The sequence below is a fragment of the Vombatus ursinus genome, unplaced genomic scaffold (assembly GCF_900497805.2).
Source record: "Vombatus ursinus unplaced genomic scaffold, bare-nosed wombat genome assembly UNPS02001419.1, whole genome shotgun sequence".
Classification (NCBI taxonomy): Eukaryota; Metazoa; Chordata; class Mammalia; order Diprotodontia; family Vombatidae; genus Vombatus; species Vombatus ursinus.
In genome coordinates this window covers 2,916,107-2,932,660 of record NW_020941197.1, presented here as the reverse complement: position 1 = coordinate 2,932,660, position 16,554 = coordinate 2,916,107, and the positions used below count along the sequence as shown (strand labels likewise).

The 16,554-nt window shown below is 35.9% G+C and overlaps 1 protein-coding gene across 4 annotated transcripts in view; it reads left to right on the top strand.

Annotated features, from left to right (window-relative positions):
• Positions 1–16,554, top strand: part of CNKSR2 (connector enhancer of kinase suppressor of Ras 2) — a 334,822-nt gene that overhangs the window by 70,287 nt on the left and 247,981 nt on the right. The window lies entirely within an intron of this gene.

Genomic DNA, 16,554 nt, shown 5'->3' with positions numbered 1-16,554 from the left:
AGCAAAATAGTTCCTAATTATTGCTTTAATTTCCTCTTCATTGGTGGTGAATTCACCTTTTTCATTTTTGATATTGATAATTTGATTTTCTTCTTTCTTTTTTTAAAATCAAATTAATCAAAGGTTTATTTATTGTTTTTTTTCCCTAAAATCAGCTTAGTTTTATTTATTAGTTCAATAGTTTTCTCTTTTCAATTTTATTAATCTCTCCTTTGATTTTCAGAATTTCTAATTTGGTATTTAATTGGGGATTTTTAATTTGTTCTTTTTCTAGCTTTTTTAGTTGAATGCCTAATTCATTGATTTCTTCTTTCTCTATTTTATTCATGTAAGCATTGAGAGATATAAAATTTCCTCTAAGAACTGTTTTGGCTGCATCTCATAAATTTTGGCATGTTTTCTCATTTTTATCATTCTCTTTAATGGAATTATTGATTGTTTCTATGATTTGGTTTTTTTTTTGACCCACTATTCTTTAGGAATAGATTATTTAGTTTCCAATTAATTTTTAATCTATCTTTCCATGGCTGTCTATTACATGTAATTTTTATTGTGTCATGATCTGAAAAGAATGCATTTAATATTTCTGCCTTTCTGCATTTGATTGTGAGGTTTTTATGCCCTTATACATGGTCAGTTTTTGTGTAGGTGCCACATACCACATACCACTGAGAAAAAGATATATTCCTTTCTATCTCCATTCAGTTTTCTCTAGAGCTCTATCATATCTAAATTCTAAAATTCTATTCACCTCCTTAACTTCTTTCTTGTTTATTTTGTGGTTAGATTTATCTAATTTTGAGAGGGGGAGGTTGAGGTTCCCCACTAATATAGTTTTGCTTTCTATTTCTTCCTGTAACTCACTTAACTTCTCTAAGAATTTGGATGTTATACCACTTGGTGCATATATGTTTGCTATTGACATTACTTCATGGTCTATGATACCTTTCAGCAAGATGTAGTTTCCTTTCTCATCTCTTTTGATAAGATCTATTTTTGCTTTTGCTTTGTCTGAGATCAGGACTGCTATGCCTGCTTTTTTTTAACCTTCAGCTAAAGCATAATATATTCTGCTCTAGACTTTTACCTTTACTCTGTGTGTATCTCTTTGCTTCAAATGTGTTTCTTGTAAGCAACATATTGAAGGATTCTGGTTTTTCATCCACTCTGCTATCCACTTTCTTTTTATGGGAGAGTTCATTCCATTTACATACATAATTATGATTACTAGCATTGCATTTCCCTCCATCCTATTTCCCCCCCCATTTATATTTTCCCTCTCCTTTTACTCTATCTGTCCTTACTTGTGTTTTGCTTCTGACCACTGCTTCCCTCAGTCTTCCCTCTCTTCTATCAGCCCCCCACTTTTCTTTCCCCTTTTCTATCCTATTTCCCTAGAGGGTAAGACAAATTTTCTATGCCTTACTGAATGTCATTACTCCTTTAAGCTAAATCCAATGAGGGTAAGGTTCAAACAATGTTCACTGCCTCCCTTCTATCCCTCTACTATAATAAGTGTTTTGTACCTCTTCATGTGATGTAATTTGCCCTATTCTGCCTCCTCTCCTCCTTTTCTTCTAATACAATCCTTTTTTTCACCCCTTAATTTTTTTATATCACATCCAAGTCTCTCTCTATGTATATTCCTAACTATCCTAATAGAGGTACAGTTCTGAAGAGTTACAAATATCATCTTCCTGTGTAGGGATGTAACAGTTTAACCTTATTGAATAACATTTTTTCTTTCTTGTTTACCTTTTTATGCTCCTCTTGAGTCTTGTATTTGAAGACCAAATTTTCTGTTCAGCTCTGGTTTTTCATCAGAAATGATTCAAAGTCCCCTATTTCATTGAATACCCACCTTTTTCCCTGAAAGATTATGCTCAGTTTTTCTGGGTAGCTGATTCTTGGTTGTAATCCAAGTTCCTTTGCCTTCCAGAATATCATACCCCAAGCCTTCCAATCCTTTAATGTAAAAACTGCTAAGTCCTTTGTGATCATGACTGTAGCACCTTGATATTTGAATTATTTCTTGCTGGCTGCTTGCAGTATTTTCTCCTTGACCTGATGATTCTGGAACTTGGCTACAGTATTCCTTGGAGTTTTCATTTTGGGATCTCTTTGAGTAGATGATCGGTGGATTCTTTCAATGAGTATTTTACCCTCTGGTTCTAGGTCATCAGGGCAGTTTTCCTTGATAATTTCTTGAAAAAATGCTGTCCAGGTTTTTTTTTTTTTTTTAGGGCAGTTGGGGTTAAGTGACTTGCCCAGGGTCACACAGCTAGTAAGTGTCAAGTATTTGGTCTGAGGCTGGATTTGAACTCAGGTCCTCCTGACTTCAGGGCTGGTGCTCTATCCACTGTGCCACCCAGCTGCCCCCAGGTTCTTTTTTTTGATCATGGCTTTCAAGTAGTCCAATAATTCTTAAATTATCCGTCCTGGATATATTTTCCAAGTCAATTTTTTTTTTCCATTGAGGCTTTTTACACTGTCTTCTATTTCATCATTCTTTTGATTTCGTTTGACTAATTCTTGATGCATAGTAGAGTCATTAGCTTCCATTTGCCCAATTCCAATTTTAAAGGAATTATTTTCTTCAATTAGTTTTTATACCTCCTTTTCCATTTGACCAATTCTACTTTTTAAGGAATGGTTTTCTTCAGTGGATTTTTTTCCATTTGGCCAATTATATTTTTTTAGGAGTTGTTTTCCTCAGTTAATTTTTGTCACTACTTTTCCAAGCTGTTGACTCTTGTGTAACTCTCATTTCTTTCCCCAATTTTTCTTCTACCTCTCTTATTTGATTTTTAAATACTTCTATAGCTCTTCCAAGAAGGCTTTTGGAGCATGAGACCAATTCATCTTCCTCTTTGAGGCTTTGCATGTAGGCATTTTGATGTAACTGTTGTCCTCTTCTGAGATTGTATTTTCAGCTTCCCTGTAACCATAGTAACTTTCTATGATCAGGGCTATTTCCTGTTTATTTCTCATTTTTAGCCTATTTTGTGACTTTTAAAATTGAGCTATGCTCCTGGAGCACAGGGGCCACTCTCCCAAGCTTCTTGTACTGGGGGCCTGGGGCCTGGTCACTGGCTTTCTGCATCAGGACCTCAAGTACTGGTGGCTTGCCCACTGCACTGGTTTGGCCCAGCCTAGTTGTACCTGTTGTGCCAGGGGTTCCCAGGCTGGCAGTTTGCCTTCTGTGCTGAGGCTTCAGGTCTCACAGCTGACCTGCTGTGCCACTGACCTGATGAGCTAAGACTTAAGGGGCTTCGGTTACTGATCTGTGCTGTAGCTAATAGCCTCCCACTGGCTTGCCTGGACACCATCTGTGCTAGGTTACACTCCCATTTTACCTAAGTGAGACAGACTTTACTTGAAATCCTTCTAAGATATCTTAAGCTGAAAAATTGCTTTCATGCAGTCTTTTTGTAGGTTGCACAGAATCTGTCTTGAGGTTTGATTTAATGTTGTTTCTGAGAGAAACTGCAGAGACCCCATGCAATTTCCTGGCTTTTCTTTGCCATTTTGGTTCTGCCTCCCACTACATATATTTTTAAAGATCATAGTTATATAAAATAATTACTTGAGGTAAGCAATATATTTATAATCTGTATTATAAATACCTTTGTACAAGTTTCATCTCATCATCACTGTCATAACCCCAATGCTAATACACTTGTGTATTGCTTTTTCATTTACAAAGAGTTTTCATGTAAATTTGTTTATTTGATGCTTACTACAGTTATAAGGGAGCCAGTACAAGTTATGGTCATCTTATTTTGTGTGATTATGCAAACTGCAGCTCAAAGAAATTAAATGGCATGCCCATATCAATGGAGAGACTCAAACCCAGGATTTTTAGTCTCAAATTCAATACTTTTTGCATTATACCATGCTGCTGCTAAGGCATTTATAGCACTTCATACACAGTACAAATCTAATAAAAGTGAGAAAAAATCTAATTGCTTCAAAACACTGTTGAAGTAACTGCACATTAGTATTCATAGATGAATAAATGTCACCATAATGGCTCATTTATGCATGCATTTATTTTATAGTTATTTTGTGTGAATACCTATCATAGAGAAGTTACAACATATTTTTTCTACATATAGAATCACCATAATTGTTTTTGATCAACTGATAAATCAATCTACTTAATTCTAAAAAAAATGAAAAATCTAAAAAATATAATATCAACGTTTAGGATTCCAAAAATCTTAAAAAATATTTTGCTCCTTTATCTCCCTATTTTTCTCTACTGAGCTTTAAGTATAGAATGGATGTGGTGCCTTAAATTGAAATGCTTTGTTAAGGAAATACTCCAGAAGAAAACTTGGCACTTGTTGATGGTTGATGATGATGAGTATGCCAGATAGTATAAAAACTATGTGGGTTTGGGAATAGGTACAAATCCTATGCCTTACAAGGCAGTTCCTAAAATTCAAAGAGGGGCTTTCTGTGGCAAATTCATTTGATTTTCCATTAGTAAAGGAGTCTATTCTTTGCTTCAGGGCCCAGAATTTAAACTCATCACTAAAGCTGACCTCTGTCAGACAGATTTTATAGCCTAGATTAGCCAAGAAGACGAAACTTAGGCAAGAGAAAGTAGAGGATAAAGAAATTCTATCTTTTCCTATCTAAGAAAAATAGTCTAATCAATCATTTGGTCTGAAGGCTATGATATATAGTTTGCCAGATTAGATTTGCCAGAAAAAAAGTTATTTTGAGATTAACTAAAAAGAGATTAATTAACTTATTGAATGAACAGTGTTGGTATTGATCTACATGTAAGGAAGTATGCTATGAGAATTTGTGAGGTAGAAATAGTTTTTAAATATATAGAAAGTTAGCTCTCTAATTTTGAGGAATGTTGTTTTTGAGGATTTTGTAGGATTTATGTATTTTCTAAAAGGTACAATTTTGAGAGCCTACTTTATACAAGGTGCCCTTTCTTGGACAATTATTTGAGGTTTAAATACTTTGGCCTGTCTATATTACGTGCATCTATAGTTATGATTCTGGATATGTTTCTAAAGAAATTGAACTCCACAGCTTTTGAGGAATCTTCAAGGATTCCTTCACTCAGCCGTCAAAATTCTTGAAATCAGTAACTCTTAGGTCTAATGATATTATTCTCCTGATCAAAAAGCTCCAGGGGCCCACTTTTGATTCTAGGAAATAATTTACATAACTCTGATTGTTTTCTGAAGTTCTGCACAGTTGGCTTCCATCCTGCTTTTCTCAACTTACTGCATATCACTTCCTTTTATACTTGTCTTCCTACTTGTTTTCCTCAATCTTACATTACTTACATCTCCTATCTCCATGGCTTTGCACAGGCTATCTCCCATGTCTAGAATACTTTCAGAGTGCTCACCTCTCCCTCTTCATATCTTTAGCTTCCTTCAGAGCTCTGCTCCAGCTACATTTCCTATAGTAAAACTCTCCTAATTCCTCCACCTCACCTCCATTGTTTGTGCCCTCTCCCTAGGAAATCACTTCACATATTTTTTTGTTTTAAATTTGCTTAGATACATGGTATTTTCCTCCACGAGAATGTGAGTGCCTTGCAGTTAGGGGCTATTTTGTTTTTGTCTTTGTTTGATTAAAGTCAAGAGGCAGTGTCCCATAGTGGATATACAGCCTTGAGCCTAGGAGGTCATGTTTTGTTTCTGAAAGTGACTTGCTATAGGATTCTGTGTAAATCAATTGTCTTCTCAGGACTCTAGGTAATTCTCTAAGACTATAATTTGGGGAGAAGGTGCTAACCTCCATTGGTAGAGGAAGTTTCCTCATGTGGGAGTTCCTTCTACCAATGAAATTACAAGCTTATTCCTATGTCCAGTGCCTATCAGAGTGCCAAGCTCATGCTAGGTACTTAATAAATGCTTGTTGATTCTGTGATTTGGGAGAGTCTTCCCAAAATCACATGCCATTCATTCAACTTGAAAGTTCAGTGGGTTGAGATTATTGGGCCACATAAGTTGACACCACTTTTCAAATAAAATGATCAACCACTGTCAGAGGAAATTAAAATTTGAATTGTCAAGTAAATATGAAGACAAAAAAGGAGGAACCTTTTTTTTCTTTCTTTTAAATAGACTACCTCCTCTGTGAAAAGAATACTATATAACTTGCAAGGTTAAAATGAAGAAAGTTTGTACTTTTAAGTCATATTTAATTATAGACTTATTTCAAAGCACTATCCTCATATAAGATGGATTCTTTAAAACTCTCTTATTTCTAAAGTTGGTAGCCAGAGCTTTTCTGCTAGTGTCTCAAGAGACATTGTATAAAGCACCAATTTTGAGAAATTATTCCAAATTATCCAAAACATGTATATCTAAAGAGTTGTGAAAATACAATTCTCTTGTTCCAAAGCTATTATCTCTTGTGTCAGAATACCAAGGGGTTGCAAGGTTGGGAAGTGGAGAGTGAGTGGAGCTTCTACTAGCTATAATATCTTTATAGGTATATAAAATCACTTATTTAGAGCTAAAAAGAATTCTAAGTAGGAAACTAAGGCCCAAAAAGATTAAGTAGATCAAGATCCTCTCAGGTTAAGCAGAGATCAGGGCTATCCAGGTAGTAAGTAGCAGGGTCAGGATTTGAACCCAGATCTTTTGACTTTAATTCCAGCAGTCTGAACCACATTGGGTCAGCTGACAGGGGGAGCAATTGATCATACCGGCATTTCTACCAAGATACTAAAGAATGCTGGATATCAGGAAGGATCAGTCAATAAGTATTTGTGAAGTACCTACTCTGTGCTGGACATTAGAGATATAAAAACAAAAGTTAAATAGCCCCTACCCTTGAGAAATTTATGCCATGCACAGTTTGATGATAAGTAATGATGGGTCCTTACTTTTGGGGAGAAAGCATGTGGTGAACTGATTTTTTATTAAAAATTATTTTTGTTATATTGTTATATTATATGTATTTTATATATTTAAATTGAAAATATGTACTTACAATATACAAATATATTATCTGTGATATAAAATATATAATACATATCATATTTATATTATTTTATAGAAATTTTTTATTTAAAATTAATGTAATCTATGAAGGGCAAGAGATCCTTTTTCAGGCTGCACTTGGTTTTAGATCTCCTCCCCTTGTGTTATCATTGTTGTGTGTGTGTGTGTGTGTGTTTATATGTGTGTGTGTGTGTGTGTGTGTGTGTATACATGAGGCAGGGGTGTTGTTCATAGAGGTCTGTGTCATTCTCAGCTATGCCTTGTATTTCTGCTGAGCCCACATACAGCACATAACACTTATTGGAGAGCAAGAGACAAAGAACAAAACTGTGAAATCAGGCCAGTGAGTACTAGCAGAACCAGTTAGTATAATATCAGGGTTCTCATTCCTAGGACAGAGTGCTGGTGGCACCAGTGGCACTGGGCATTAACAAATAGGGCACTTTAGGGTTTTTTAACATTTTATAATAGCACATTTTTAAACCTGTTTCATTTTAACCTTCTTCCTTATTTTCCAGAACAGTTTTCTTACATTCTATTTTGCACTGCATGTCATCCTTTTCTTTTTCATTGTGGTAAAAGATAGACTAATCACTAGAGTACTAAAAAGGATGTTTCTTTGAGAATTGAAGTTGGATCATATTTGAGAATAGATTTACTGGCAATTTTTACATCTTCATAGCCTGGAAAGTAGGACTTGTTGCCTTTTTATCACTTGGGAGCTTCATGTTATGGTTACTTCTTTACTGATTTTGACCTGAAGCTCATTCAGATAGGGAATACATTTTATGTCTGGCATAGGAAATATGAGACCCAATAGTGGAAGAAAATCTATGAGCTGAAATTTAGGATTGTGGACTTTAGAGGAGGAAGGGACTTTTCAGATCATCTAGTCCAACAGCATCATTTTATAGATATGATGAAGAACTGGAGAACTTAGGTGATTTGCCCAGGGCTCTGTAGTAATTAGCAGAACCAGAATTAGAATTTTGATCCTCTTACTGCTCTTTTCACCACACAAAATTCCTTTTTTTTTTTTGAGATTCTGTGTAGAAACCTTTTTAAAAAAATATTTTCTGTTTTATGTTTCCAATAAATGGAATATTGTTCAAATTCAAGGGAAAAATAATCCAAGTGACTTTTAAAAACACTTTATAAATATCTATCTTTGCCTTTTACTGTATTAACAAAATTTACAAGTCTTTTGATTTAAAAAAAAAAAAGACCTGTAGTGTAAAGTGATAGTCTCCGGAGTATGAATTTTCAGGTGCATGTAGCACATTTAAAGGAGGAAGATAACCAAGATCTGAATGATCTTGAAGGATTTGAATACTGCATAATATGGTTGAAGGAACAAAAAATGTTTAGCCTGTAAGAAAGAAGACTTGATGAAGTCATATATATCTTCTTATATCTCAAGATTGTTATGTAGAAAATGTTAACAATTTGTTTTATGTTGCCCCCAAAGACATAACTAGAACTGATGGGTGGTAGTAGTATGAGACAAATTTTGCCTCATCTCAAGGGAAAAAATCAAAGAATTAGAGCAACAGAGGAATGGACTTCCTCATGACACTTTAATCATTCAGGTCTTTATTGTTGTTGTTCTGTCATTTCCAACCCTTCAGAACCCCTTTTAGGTTTTCTTGGCAAAGATGCTAGAGTTATTTGCCATTTCCTTCTCTAGTTCATTTCACAGGTGAGGAAACTGAGGCAAACAGGGTTAAGTGACCTGCCCAGTGTCACATAGCCAGTAAGTGTCTGAGGTTGGATTTGAACTCAGTTCCTCCTGACTCCAGGCCTAGCACTCTATCCACTGTGCCACCCAGCTGCCCTATTTTTTTTTAGTTCCTAGACTTAATAAATCAGAGGTTACATGAGTTGTCAGAGGTTCTGTAGAGGTCATCACTTCATTGTTTGGGAGATTATAATAGGTGGTCCCTCCCAACACCAAGCTATTAATTTTGTGACAAATTGGAATTTTCTCAGTCTGCCTATCTGCCCCTTGAGAGCTTTATAAGAAATTGATTGATCCTGTATAGTATTAAAATGTATCAAAACATGCCATAAGCCTATTTTGTGGTAACATTCCCCCTTTTTAAAAGAAAATGGTAACAAATTTCAAATTTTAAATTGATATATCCTATGTAATTCTGATGGGGTTTTGTACCTAGTTAGAAGTTACAGAAATATGTGATTACATTTCATAGATCCACAAGTCTGTAATGTATCACTTGTAGACTTTTAGCCATTATTTTCAATTGAAAATTTAGTTGATGCACAATGAATATATTTTAGAGATAAAAGAACAGTTGTTTAACTGGACTCTTTCAGGCTTTGAAGTACATGTGACCTCATCAAAATGGATACACCTTCCAGTAATGCAAATCTTCATTCTTCCATACCCTCTCATCTTGTCCCTGTTGTCCTGTAAAATCTCCCTAGGGAAGATACACTGGTGACCTTCTTCTAGGCTTCTTTTAATGACTCAATACATGGACTGTCTCTCCCTCTTGGTATTTGACTGGCGTACTTTCTTTCTTAGACATTGATCTACTTTCTGCTACTCCTTATGCTGCTTCTCCTTTGCCACCAGACTTGTTATACTTGATTTAAGGACAATATAAATGATTCAAGTCATAGAAGTCATAGGACATTAGAGCTGGAAGGAGCCTGAAAAAGCATCTAGTTCATCCGACTGAGGGATGGAGCATCCTTTCTACAACATACTCAAAAAGAAGTCATCCAGCTTTGACTTGACCATTTCTAGTGACAGGAAACTAACTACCTGATGAAACAGTGCATTTTACTTTTAAAGAGCTGGGTTTGATATTGAGCTAAAAATCTGCCCCCTTATAATTTTTACCGATTAATTCTAAATCTCATTTCAAATGTGAAGCAGAAAAATTATAGTCCATCTTCTTCATGTTAAACTCTTTAAATATTTGAAGATAGTGATCAATCCCTATCTAAGTCTCTAATCTAAACATCTCCAGTTCCTTCAACTGATCCTCATGTAATATATTTTGGTTATCCTCTCACCATCTTAGTTAGCTTCTTCTAGATATACTTTTCAGAATGCAGATTGGAAAATAATTTCTCAGGACAAAAACCAAGTTTTGGAGAAAAGAAATAATTAAGAAAGTTTAATCAGTTATTCAAATCAACAAGTATTAAGTACCTTCTATGTATGAGGCAGCTAGAGGGTACAGTAGATATATCCCTGGGCCTAAAATCAGGAAGACTGGAATTCATATCCAGCCTCAGAAACTTACTAGCTGTGTGAACCTAGGCAAGTCACTTAGTCTCTATTTGCCTCAGTTTCCTCAATACAAAATGGAGGAAATAAGAGTACCTACCTTATAAGGGTGTTATGAGGATGGAATGAGATAATATGTATAAAGTACTTAACACAGTGCCTGGCACATAGTAGGCATTATATCAATGCTTATACCCTTCCCCCCTCCCAGGCACTGTGCTAAGTGCTATGGATCCAAGAGCTCACATTCTAATGGGAAAGATAACAAATACATATCTGAGTAAATATAGCATAAATATAGAGTGAGAAAATACAAATATATATAGAGTAATGAAAAAATTTAATTGGGGATGGATGGCATTAGCAGTTGAGTAGATCAGGAAAGGCTTCATGTAGGAGATCATGCCTCAACTGTATCTTAAAGGAAAAGAGAGACTCTCTGAGGTAGGCATAAGGACCTAGTGTATTTCAGTAATAGAGGATAGAATGATGGAGTTTCATGTGTTAGAGTAGTAGGAGCACAGTTTAAGCAAGAGGTAGAAAAGGTAGAGGTACTCTTATGAAGACTCTCTCTGCAGCTGCAAAATTCTAATTACCACACCTCTTCCTATGCTGTTCTTAAATATGCTTCCCCATCCATTAGTTATCCATAGAAAATCAACTCAAGGCATTGGAGAGATGTTTTCCTCTTTTTTGTTGTTTTTTAAAATTATTTTGTAATGCCAGTGTATCATTTGAATTGTCTATCTAATGTTTCTCATTCTCATGACAAAACTGGTTCACCTCCTTTTCTATTTATGCATGTTCTCAAGAATGTCTTTTCTGGCCAGTTCTCAGCAGAAGGGATCACTGGTGATTGGTGAGATTGCCTACTGTGATATCCATTGTGCTTCTTTCTGTTGCTCTTCAGTCTCTCTCTACCTACTGGATACTTCTCTGCTTCCTACAAACATGCTCATGTTTCCCATCTGTAAAATAATTAAAAATAAAAACACTCTAATTAGATCTTACTACCCTTGCTTATTACAAGCCTTCCTAAGATATTCTTTTTTAAAAAAGTGTCGAGATTAGGTGCTTCCATCTCCTCTCACTCTCTACTAAATCTACTGCAATAACTTCTAACCTCATCATGCAAGTGAAACAACTTTCATCAAAGTTACCAATGATCTCTTAATTGCCAAATCTAATGGCCTTTCTCAATCTTCATTCTTCTCAACTTCTCTGAAGTATTTGCTACTTGTTGGTCATTTTCTCTTCATGGATACTCCCTCATGAGGTTTTATAATACTAGTCTCACTTATTTTTCTTCTTACTTATATGACTACTCCTTCTCAGTCTCTTTTTCTGTATCTTCATCCATGTCATGTGCTCACTAACTCTGGGTGCCCCCCAATGCTCTCTCTTGTCCTCTTCTCTTTTCTCTGTATACTATCTAATTTGGTGATCTCATCACCACCGATTGGGTCAGTTATTATCTCTATGCTGATGATTCCCAGATCTAACCCTAATCTCTCCCATAAGTTCTAACCCAGTATCACCAACTACCTATTAAATACTCAAATGCAACATGTCCAAATCAAAACTCATTTTACCTCTCTTCAACCCATCTCAATTTCTAGAATTCCTTTTGCTGTCAAGGGCACCACCATCCTTCCAGTTACTCAACTTTCCAACCACAGTGTCATCCTCAATGCCTCATTCTCACTCATATATATCTAATCAGTTGCAAAATCTTGTCCTTTTGATCACTACAACATCTCTCACTTAATATTCTTTTTCTCTACTCATAGTCATTTCCTTGAAGTTCTCATCACCTGTCTCTCAATAGCTTTCTAATTGATCTCTCTGTCTCAGATCTCTTCCCAGTCCAATTCATCCTTACAGATAACAAAGGTGATTTTCCGAATGCATAGGTCTAACCATGGTGTTGGTCTAAGTTGCTCAATAAGCTGCAATGCCTCCTGGTTACCTCTAGGATCGATATAAAATTTTTGTTTGGCATTTCACAACCTGGCCTCTTCCAACCTTTCCAGTCATCATACATGTCCATCTTTCACATGCATGCTACAAACATACTGGCCTCTAATTGTCCTTGACATGCAATATTCCTTCTTCCATCTTCATTTGTTTACCTTGGCTGTTCCCCAAGCCTGGACCGTCCTCCTTCCTCACCTCCTCTTATAAGAATCCCAGGCCCCTTTCAAGTTCAAATGCTCCTATCCCCGAAAAACCTTTCAAGGTTCTCCCAGCTGCTGTTGCCTTCCCCTCTGAAATTCCCTTCCATCTACTTTGTATATATATTCTTTCTACCTAGTTATTTACATATTTATCCCCCCATTAAAATGTTAACCTCCTTAAAGACAAGTATTTTTTTTTTATTTTCTCTTTGTATTCCTAGTGATTAGTGTGCCTGGCACATTGTAAATGTTTAATAAATGCTTGTTGATTGATTGACTGATTGCTTTTTGGATTATTTGTAATTCTAATTCTTTTGGTATCCTGGTGTCCCATGACTGGCAGCCAGACAGCATCACTGAGAGAACACAGAGATTAGGAAGTAGGGATTTTGTGGCAGTGATCTGTTTGGAATAATTGAAAGGTCAGTGAATTTTTGCAGATCTTATCTAGTTTAGACACTCTTTCCTCAATTCTATTTCCCTCTGTAGTACCTCTCCAAGAAACATGTATTGATGGACTAATTTGATAACATGTCTTTTCAACCACCTGCCATGGTCTGGGCAACATAGGGCTTTCTGGCAATCAGTAAGCATTTATTAAGGCCTCCTATGGGCCAGGCACTGTGCTAAGCACTAGGGATATAAAGAAAGGCAAAAGACAATCCCTGCCCTTGAGGAGCTCACAGTATAATGAGGGAGACAACATTCAAACAACTATATGTAAAAAGTTATATATAAGATATGTTTAAATCTAGTTTGATTTTCTAGCAGGGATAGTAAGATCAGTCTCACTTTGCTGTGGATTTCACTGAGTAGGTTTTATAGTGTTCCAAGATTTAATGAAGTTAGTAAAATGCCTTCTGTAAATATGAACACTTGGAGAAATTTGCCATCAATTGGAATCATTTCTTTTATTCAGATTTTGTGAAGGACATCTTAGGAATATTTTAATAGGTTAATGGGTAAGTTATAATGATAATAAACAACTTAAGATTTAAAATCATTTATAACAAAGAACTTGTCTGTTCTCTATATCCCTAGTACCCATGTTTCTAGAAATCCCAGAGTTTTCCCTCTAACATATCCCATAGATCAGTTGTTTCAAAAATTTTTTGATTATACATTCCTATCAGTAAAAACTTTTTGAGCATACAGCCCTAATATGTGTGGTTTTTAATTATTTATAAATTTTATGTTTATAACTATAATAATAATTTTGCATGTTATAAAACACACACAAAAATAGAAAAATTTTAAAAGGCTGTTTGGAAGGTGACATAATATTTCATCCTAGAGTTAATGGATGGCCTTTGGAGTTAACTGAGTTGAGCAGTGGCATGATCAGACCTGTGCTTTACCAAAGTCACTTTGGTAACTTTGGAAGACAAATCGGAGAGAAGTGAGAGTTGAGATAGAAAGGCTAATTAGATTATTGTAATAGAGGTGATGAAGTCTTGAACTTGAGTAGTGATAGTGTGAGGAGAGAAGAGGGCGTGTGAGAAAAGTATTGTGGAGGTAAAAAATGATAAGATTTTGTAATTAATTGCCTATGTGGCTTGAGGTAAAGTGAGAGGTCATGGATGAAACCAAGGTTGCAGACTGGAAGGATGCTGGTGCTCTCAACAGAAAGAGGGAAGTTCAGAAGAGGGGTGATTTTAGAGAAAAGATAATGAGTTCTCTTCTTTACATGTTAAGTTTGAAATCCTACAAGACATTGAGTTTTTATATGTTTAATAGGTAATTGGTAATGAGAGACTATAGTTTAAGAAGGAGATTGAGGCAGGATATATAGATTTGTGAGATATAACTAGCATTTTTATAGTTCTTTAAGATTTGCAAAGTGCTTTACAAATATTTCTCATTTTATTCTCACAACCCTAAAAAGTAGGTGCTATTATTATCTGTTTTACAGATGAGGAAACTGAGGCAAATAGAAACTAAATGATTTGCCCAGGGTCACTAGGTAATAAATATCTAAGAAAGGATTTAAACTCAGGTCTTCTTGACTAATCCAGTGCTCTACTCCCTGCCCCACCTAGCTGCCTTACTAGATAATTAAACCCAGGTGATTAATAAAATCATCAGGTGAAAGAGTGTATGTAGAGGGAAGAGAAGAGGGCCTAGAACAGATCCTTTGGGAATTCCCACAGTAAGGAAGAGGAATATGATTGATGATCCTACAAAGAGGATTGAAAAAGAACAGTCAGAAGGGTGATAGAATTAAGAGTGACTAGTGTCACACAAATTTTTAGGACACACAAAATAATCAGGAAGGAGAGAATTTCCAGGAAGAGTGGTCACCAGTGTTAAATGCTGTTGAAAGGTCAAGAAGGATGAGGTATTTGTTAATTAAAATATCACTAGTAACTTCACAGAAAGCAGTATCAGTTGAGTGAATAGTGAAGGATGGTAAAGAAGTTTAGAACCTGAGAGAATGGAAAGATGGTGATTTCCTTGAGGAAAATAGGGAATTTTAGGTTTTGAGAGAAAGATAATGTAACCACAACCTGTCTGTGTTTGCTCATCCTGTGTTATTCACTCCTTCCTATTGAAAAACTAAAAGTGTGTGTGTGTGTGTGTGTGTGTTTAGAGGTAGCTTTACATAACAATCACAATTCCTGAGCATAGATCTTTCCATAAAGGAGTATCTGCTATAGTCAGGAATTTATGACTCCAGAGCAAGAATACTGGAAGTGAGGAAAGAAGGAAGTTTTACTTGAAGATACCTGGCTCACTTTAGGTTATAATTGTTGTGTGGGACCCACACCTGGGGCAGCCACAAGGGAAAACATAGGTGGTAATTGGTAGGATGAGGGCATACTTCAAGAGGTGGTATAATTACTGGAGACAAATGACTATAGGCAAGGGGGAGAAAATGTGACTCATTTTCTTTCCCTTCATTGGTTGATCACATATCCCTTGGAGTCTGGCCACATACTCCCTTTTGGAAACCACTGGTAAAAAGGGTTAAGGTCACAGAGTCACATGGATCAAGACTAAAGCTGCCTTTGTAAGCAAGTTGTATTGCTCATTTGGCCTAGCATAGTTATGAACGTCAGCATTTTCATGCTAATACAACCTGACCTCACCCTCCCCACATACACTGTGGCCATGTAGGACTTTCTACTCCCTATCGATCCCCTCTTCTAAGATGTGCTTAGAATTCTCTCTCTTATATCAACTAATTCTTCCATGCTACTCATCCCTGAATTCCAAGGCAATTCTAACACATAATAATTAGTAATAGTTTCATTTTTTCTACCACACCCTTATGTGCTAGTCCATAATAGTCCACTGTTGGTAGAATGAACTATTTCTTACAGAAGATGAATGAGTGTGGGCAAACACAGCAGATCCAAGTCCTGGAAGGACAATTTTAGCATATCCAGGAAGTGTTCTGGCTTCAATCCCAAATAAAATTGATCTGAATAGATAGCCACAATCAAAGGTCTACATTAAAAGTATTCTTCACGGCAGCTAGGTGGTGCAGTGGATAGAGAACTGGCCTTGGAGTCAGAAGGACCTGAGTTCAAATCCAGCCTCAGACACACAACACTTACTAGCTGTAGCTGTGTGACCTGGGCAAGTCACTTAACCCCATTGCCTAACCAAAAAAAAAAAAGTATTCTTCAAGCTTTGCCCCTCCTTACCACCACTGTAATATAAACCTACCATAACATTAATCACCTTTCAAACCTCTTATTCTATGACTCTTTCCACTTCACTGAAGTCTTACCCCTCCAGAGATCTCCCAGACTTCTGAATTGTAAAGCTGGTAGAAGAAAACTGTCCAAATGTTTTCCTTTGCTGTCTCAACATAGAAAGTATATCTATATTGTATGCCACAATTTGTGAGCTTTCTGAATGTCTTTTAACCCTCTGTTTTTGTAATTGATTCTTCACACTAGAATAACATGTGTAAATAGATGATAGGTAGGTAGGCAGATTGATTGATCAATTGATAGATTAGATACAAGTAGATAGGTAGGTAGGTAGGTAAGTAGATAGATAGACAGACAGACAGTAGACAGATGGGTAAACAGATAGAATAGATAGATAGTAGATAGATAGATGATAGGTAGATAGATAGATAGATAGATAGATAGATAGATAGATAGATAGATAG